The sequence below is a fragment of the Nomia melanderi genome, unplaced genomic scaffold (genome assembly GCF_051020985.1).
Source record: "Nomia melanderi isolate GNS246 unplaced genomic scaffold, iyNomMela1 scaffold0141, whole genome shotgun sequence".
NCBI lineage: Eukaryota > Metazoa > Arthropoda > Insecta > Hymenoptera > Halictidae > Nomia > Nomia melanderi.
The window spans coordinates 112,501-120,000 of NW_027475256.1; the positions used below are offsets into that span (position 1 = coordinate 112,501).

At 50.3% G+C, this 7,500-nt stretch overlaps 1 non-coding gene across 1 annotated transcript; it reads right to left on the reverse strand.

The window, feature by feature from the left end:
• Positions 1-837: 837 nt before the first annotated feature.
• LOC143175617 (5.8S ribosomal RNA) lies at positions 838-992 on the reverse strand. The gene has a single exon (XR_013000326.1). It is a non-coding gene; the product is annotated as a 5.8S ribosomal RNA (ribosomal RNA).
• Positions 993-7,500: the final 6,508 nt, after the last annotated feature.

Here is a 7,500-nt window from a genome sequence, read left to right on the forward strand (position 1 = left end):
CGACGGGGAATAAGAACTATTCGACCCGTTACGAATACGCATGCTCGTCCCGCACGATTTTAACACACACCGTGTTTTTCTCCAGTCGTCAAAGCGTTCGTGCGTCGAATTCGAAAAATAAAAAAAAGAAATACACCTTTTCTCTCTCTCTCGGGGTAAAAAGAGTCGATGTGTATTGTGTATAAAGGTTCTGCTGCGAGAAGTCTCGTTTTGCCGTGTGTTTCGGTAACGACGATCCTCCGAAACGTACATCTCATTCGTAAGAGAGGAAGAAAACAATCTCCCTGGGGCCAGTCGGTAATATACCGACATACGACGTGTCGTGCACATCCGTCTCACGCACGGTATACAAAATATGAATAAAACGTGTGTAGTCTCTCTCTCTCTCGACTTCTTAATATTTTCTTTCACCTCTGACGCATCATTTCAGGTGACGTCGGGAGCGCGGGAAAAAAAATTTTTCTAAACACACGAAACCGTTCATCTCACGAACAGCCGAAAAAGTTGTCGCTCAGATCCATATCGCAGTGGAGCGGTATCCGCGGGCGGTCGTAATTGAACGACGCACGACGCCGCGAACACTCACGCGAGTCCATACAAACGATTCCGATCGTTTTGCAACAACTAGAACGTACACTGTCCGTGAAATTCACAGAATTTTCGCGTGTCCGCGACAAACGCCGACGAGACACCCATCGTTCGCTCGTACGTAGCATCCTTCTCTTAACCCGACTCAGAAACGTTCTTTGCGCCCTTCGGTAAAAAAACGTTCGATCCGAAGAGGTGAACGACGGCGGGGATTTGACAGAGCTACGCAAGCAGTGTATGGTACGTAAACGACCCTCAGCCAGGCGTGGTCCAGGAATTGTATCCGTGGACCGCAATGTGCGTTCGAAATGTCGATGTTCATGTGTCCTGCAGTTCACACGTTGACGCGCAATTAGCTGCGTTCTTCATCGACCCACGAGCCAAGTGATCCACCGTTCAGGGTAATCGTATAAATTTTATATTTCACATATATAATTTTATTCTCATTTGTTCGACCTAATATCTCTCTTCTTTCAAAGAGAAGATAAAAGTTGATACCTGAATCTCCGACCAGCGCGCGAAGGAGATTCAGGCGTCGCCTTGGAGACGACACCGAAGCCTTTCGAGACGAAAAACGTTCAAGTAATATGTATATATTTCTCGACGTTCCGGGCGTATAGTGCATTCAAAAACCCGCGAAAGACGCAGAAGACTCGCACGCGTGGAAACGACGGGGATATATTTTGTATCCTACCCGATACTGAATCCATCGCGTGCAGTCGACCCTCGCGTTCTTCCGATCAGACGCATCTATTGTTGCGCGCATGTTTTCGCGTCGCATCGCGCGAAACGTTGCACGAATCGTACCGATCGATCGATTGAAAGCAAATAATGAAAAAAGACTTCACAGCTGGCTCTTTGCCGGTCATTCGTCCCATGTTATCTCTTGCCGCGAAATTGGCGCGCAAGAGTTGGGTGTCAGACGCGCGGCTTTAAAACGAGCTTCACGGCCGGTCCCTTCGTTACCGCTTTCGTTCTTTCTCTCGGAACGACCATGAACGAACACGACGAGCGACGCTACGGCATACACACGTCCACGGATTCGATTAAAAAAACAGACTTCACAGCTGGCTCTTTGCCGGTCATTCGTCCCATATTATCTCTTGCCGCGAAATTGGCGCGCAAGAGTTGGGTGTCAGACGCACGGCTTTAAAACGAGCTTCACGGCCGGTCCTCTCAATTCCGTGTACGGTACACGCAAGATGCGGGTTCCACTTCCAGACTACCCGGTCCCTTCTCTCTACGAGAATCGATAGTAGAAGAACGGCTCGAAAACGCGTCTCAGAGACTAGGGGAAAAGAAGCGGTATGCGAGCGAAACGAAAACGCATTATGGAAACGTCGCGAAACAATGTTCGACGGTTGCTCGGTTCCAATCGTGCGGCCGTTTCAATTTCTCGTGCGCTTCACCGTCCCTCCGTAACTCTGGCCGATCGCGTATACCGAAGAGCCGACACGCGCAAAAACCACAGGCATTGTATACTGTATATATATATGTTACAGTCACAGCCTTCGCGCGTTTTACTCTCCGACGCGGGGTTTCCACGACGAAAGAGAGACAGTTTCGTGGCGGGTGACTCGGCCGAATCGCTACGACGGGTATTTCTATTATAGAACGAATCATCGCCACCCTTTACCAGTGCCCGACGAAGGAATCACAAGGTCATCTGGAGTTTACAATGCCAGCGACGGTAATTCCAACGAAGACCCGATAAGTCAACTCATCGTTCTATTTCTCCCCGTACAGAAAAGCGAATCGACGCTAACGCACCTCGCGCAAGCACGAACGTTCTCTTCGCGTGGATCATCCCATCGTCGAAAGATGTAAAGACGCATTGGAGATCGTGGTCTCTGGCGGGCTCATTGCACGCCCCACTGCATATCTTTCCTCGAATCGAGAATGATTCGTCCACTAAGGCTGCGAAACTACGCGTCGAGGAAACTAGGGGAAAGAAGCGGGATGCGAGCGAAACGACAATACATTATGGAAACGTCGCGAAACAATGTTCGGCGGTTGCTCGTTTCCTCCTGCGGACGTTTCATTGCTCGGGCGCTTCACGTCCCTCCGTAACCTTCGCGCGATCGCGTGCCCCGGAGAGCCGGCAACCGGTGAACCACAGGCGTATAAACTATAGTCTTCTATAGCAAGCCTTCGGCGGTTACTCTCCGACGCGGGGATTCCACGACGAGAGAGAATTTCGTGGCGGGTGACATCGGTCGAAACGCTACGACGGGTATTTCTATTATAGAACGAATCATCGCCACCCTTTACCAGTGCCCGACGAAGGAATCACAAGGTCATCTGGAGTTTACAATGCCAGCGACGGTAATTCCAACGAAGACCCGATAAGTCAACTCATCGTTCTATTTCTCCCCGTACAGACAAGCGAATCAACGCTATCGCACCTCACGCATGCACGAACGTTCTCTTCGCGTGAATCGTCCCATCGTCGAAAGATATAGCCGCTTGGAGATCGTGGCCCATCAAGTTCTTCCGTAACTCCTGCGCGATCGCGTACCCCGGAGAGCAGGCAACCGGTGAACCACAGGCGTATAAACTATAGTCTTCTATAGCAAGCCTTCGCGTTTACTCTACGACGCGGGGATTCCACGACGAGAGAGATTTTCGTGGCGGGTGACACGGCCGAATCGCTACGACGGGTATTTCTATTATAGAACGAATCATCGCCACCCTTTACCAGTGCCCGACGAAGGAATCACAAGGTCATCTGGAGTTTACAATGCCAGCGACGGTAATTCCAACGAAGACCCGATAAGTCAACTCATCGTTCTATTTCTCCCCGTACAGAAAAGCGAATCGGCGCTATCGCACCTCACGCAAGCAGGAATGATCTCTTCGCGTGGATCGTCCCATCGTCGAAAGATGTAAGACGTACAGAAATCGTGGTCCATCACGATTATTCGTAACTCTCCGAGTCGCGTATCTGAGAGTAGGACAAACGGAGAACCACAGGCATAAATAATACTATATGTTTCTTATATAGTTAGCCTTCGCGTTTTACTCTCCGACATGGGGATTCCACGACGAGAGAGAGTTTCGTGGCGGGTGTCTCGGCCGAATCGCTACGACGGGTATTTCTATTATAGAACGAATCATCGCCACCCTTTACCAGTGCCCGACGAAGGAATCACAAGGTCATCTGGAGTTTACAATGCCAGCGACGGTAATTCCAACGAAGACCCGATAAGTCAACTCATCGTTCTATTTCTCCCCGTACAGAAAAGCGAATCGACGCTATCGCACCTCGCGCGAGCACGTAACTACTCTTCGCGTGGATCGTCCCATCGTCGAAAGATGTAAGACGCACGGAAATCGTGGCCCATCAACGTTTTTTTGTAACTCTGCCGATCGCGTATCACAGAGCCGAGACGCACATACCACAGGCGTATAATACCGTTTTCTTTCGTATGGTAAGCCTTCGCGTTTACTCTTCGGCGCGGGGTTTCCACGTCGAGAGAGACATTCGTGGCGGGTGACATCGGTCGAAACGCTACGACGGGTATTACTATTATAGAACGAATCATCGCCACCCTTTACCAGTGCCCGACGAAGGAATCACAAGGTCATCTGGAGTTTACAATGCCAGCGACGGTAATTCCAACGAAGACCCGATAAGTCAACTCAACGTTCTATTTCTCCCCGTACAGAAAAGCGAATCGACGCTGTTGCACCTCACGCAAGCACGAACGTTCTCTTCGCGTGGATCGTCCCATCGTCGAAAGATGTAAGACGCACGGAAATCGTGGCACATCACGTGTTTTCGGAACTCTGTCGACCGCGTATCTCAGAGACGACGCGCGCGAACCACTGGCATATACTATTATATATCGCGTTTTACCCTCCGACGCGGGGATTCCACGACGAGAGAGAGTTTCGTGAGCGGGTTGACTCGGAAGAAACGCTACGACGGGTATTTCTATTATAGAACGCATCATCGCCACCCTTTACCAGTGCCCGACGAAGGAATCACAAGGTCATCTGGAGTTTACAATGCCAGCGACGGTAATTCCAACGAAGACCCGATAAGTCAACTCAACGTTCTATTTCTCCCCGTACAGAAAAGCGAATCGACGCAATCGCACCATACGCGTGCACGTAAACAACTCTTCGCGTGGATCGTCCCATCGTCGAGAGACGTAAGTTTTCATAGTATGAATTCGCGTTTTACTCTCCGACGCGGGGATTCCACGACGAGAGAGAGTTTCGTGAGCGGGTTGACTCGGAAGAAACGCTACGACGGGTATTTCTATTATAGAACGCATCATCGCCACCCTTTACCAGTGCCCGACGAAGGAATCACAAGGTCATCTGGAGTTTACAATGCCAGCGACGGTAATTCCAACGAAGACCCGATAAGTCAACTCAACGTTCTATTTCTCCCCGTACAGAAAAGCGAATCGACGCAATCGCACCATACGCGTGCACGTAAACAACTCTTCGCGTGGATCGTCCCATCGTCGAGAGACGTAAGTTTTCATAGTATGAATTCGCGTTTTACTCTCCGACGCGGGGATTCCACGACGAGAGAGAGTTTCGTGAGCGGGTTGACTCGGAAGAAACGCTACGACGGGTATTTCTATTATAGAACGCATCATCGCCACCCTTTACCAGTGCCCGACGAAGGAATCACAAGGTCATCTGGAGTTTACAATGCCAGCGACGGTAATTCCAACGAAGACCCGATAAGTCAACTCAACGTTCTATTACTCCCCGTACAGAAAAGCGAATCGACGCAATCGCACCATACGCGTGCACGTAACAACTCTTCGCGTGGATCGTCCCATCGTCGAGAGACGTAAGTTTCATAGTAAGCCTTCGGCGTTTTACTCTCCGACGCGGGGATTCCACGACGAGAGAGAGAGTTTCGTGAGCGGGTTGACTCGGAAGAAACGCTACGACGGGTATTTCTATTATAGAACGCATCATCGCCACCCTTTACCAGTGCCCGACGAAGGAATCACAAGGTCATCTGGAGTTTACAATGCCAGCGACGGTAATTCCAACGAAGACCCGATAAGTCAACTCAACGTTCTATTTCTCCCCGTACAGAAAAGCGAATCGACGCAATCGCACCATACGCGTACACGTAAACAACTCTTCGCGTGGATCGTCCCATCGTCGAGAGACGTAAGTTTTCATAGTATGAATTCGCGTTTTACTCTCCGACGCGGGGATTCCACGACGAGAGAGAGTTTCGTGAGCGGGTTGACTCCGAAGAAACGCTACGACGGGTATTTCTATTATAGAACGCATCATCGCCACCCTTTACCAGTGCCCGACGAAGGAATCACAAGGTCATCTGGAGTTTACAATGCCAGCGACGGTAATTCCAACGAAGACCCGATAAGTCAACTCAACGTTCTATTTCTCCCCGTACAGAAAAGCGAATCGACGCAATCGCACCATACGCGTGCACGTAAACAACTCTTCGCGTGGATCGTCCCATCGTCGAGAGACGTAAGTTTTCATAGTATGAATTCGCGTTTTACTCTCCGACGCGGGGATTCCACGACGAGAGAGAGTTTCGTGAGCGGGTTGACTCGGAAGAAACGCTACGACGGGTATTTCTATTATAGAACGCATCATCGCCACCCTTTACCAGTGCCCGACGAAGGAATCACAAGGTCATCTGGAGTTTACAATGCCAGCGACGGTAATTCCAACGAAGACCCGATAAGTCAACTCAACGTTCTATTACTCCCCGTACAGAAAAGCGAATCGACGCAATCGCACCATACGCGTGCACGTAACAACTCTTCGCGTGGATCGTCCCATCGTCGAGAGACGTAAGTTTCCATACTATGAATTCGCGTTTTACTCTCCGACGCGGGGATTCCACGACGAGAGAGTGTTTCGTGAGCGGGTTGACTCGGAAGAAACGCTACGACGGGTATTTCTATTATAGAACGCATCATCGCCACCCTTTACCAGTGCCCGACGAAGGAATCACAAGGTCATCTGGAGTTTACAATGCCAGCGACGGTAATTCCAACGAAGACCCGATAAGTCAACTCAACGTTCTATTGCTCCCCGTACAGAAAAGCGAATCGACGCAATCGCACCATACGCGTGCACGTAACAACTCTTCGCGTGGATCGTCCCATCGTCGAGAGACGTAAGTTTCATAAGTAAGCCTTCGGCGTTTTACTCTCCGACGCGGGGATTCCACGACGAGAGAGTGTTTCGTGGCGGGTGACTAGGCCGAAACGCTACGACGGGTATTTCTATTATAGAACGAATCATCGCCACCCTTTACCAGTGCCCGACGAAGGAATCACAAGGTCATCTGGAGTTTACAATGCCAGCGACGGTAATTCCAACGAAGACCCGATAAGTCAGCTCATCGTTCTATTTCTCCCCGTACAGAAAAGCGAATCGACGCTATCGCACCTCGCGCGAGCACGTAACAACTCTTCGCGTGGATCGTCCCATCGTCGAGAGACGTAAGACGCACGGAAATCGTGGTTCATCGCGTCTTTTCCTACTCTCTTGAATCGCAATTTCGTATAGAGCCTACACACGCGAACCACCGGCATATACTATTTCTTCTCTCATAGTAAGCCTTCGCGCGTTTTACTCTCCGACGCGGGGATTCCACGACGAGAGAGTGTTTCGTGGCGGGTGTCTCGGCCGAATCGCTACGACGGGTATTTCTATTATAGAACGAATCATCGCCACCCTTTACCAGTGCCCGACGAAGGAATCACAAGGTCATCTGGAGTTTACAATGCCAGCGACGGTAATTCCAACGAAGACCCGATAAGTCAACTCATCGTTCTATTTCTCCCCGTACAGAAAAGCGAATCGACGCTATCGCACCTCGCGCGAGCACGAAACAACTCTTCGCGTGGATCGTCCCATCGTCGAAAGATGTAAGACGCACGGAAATCG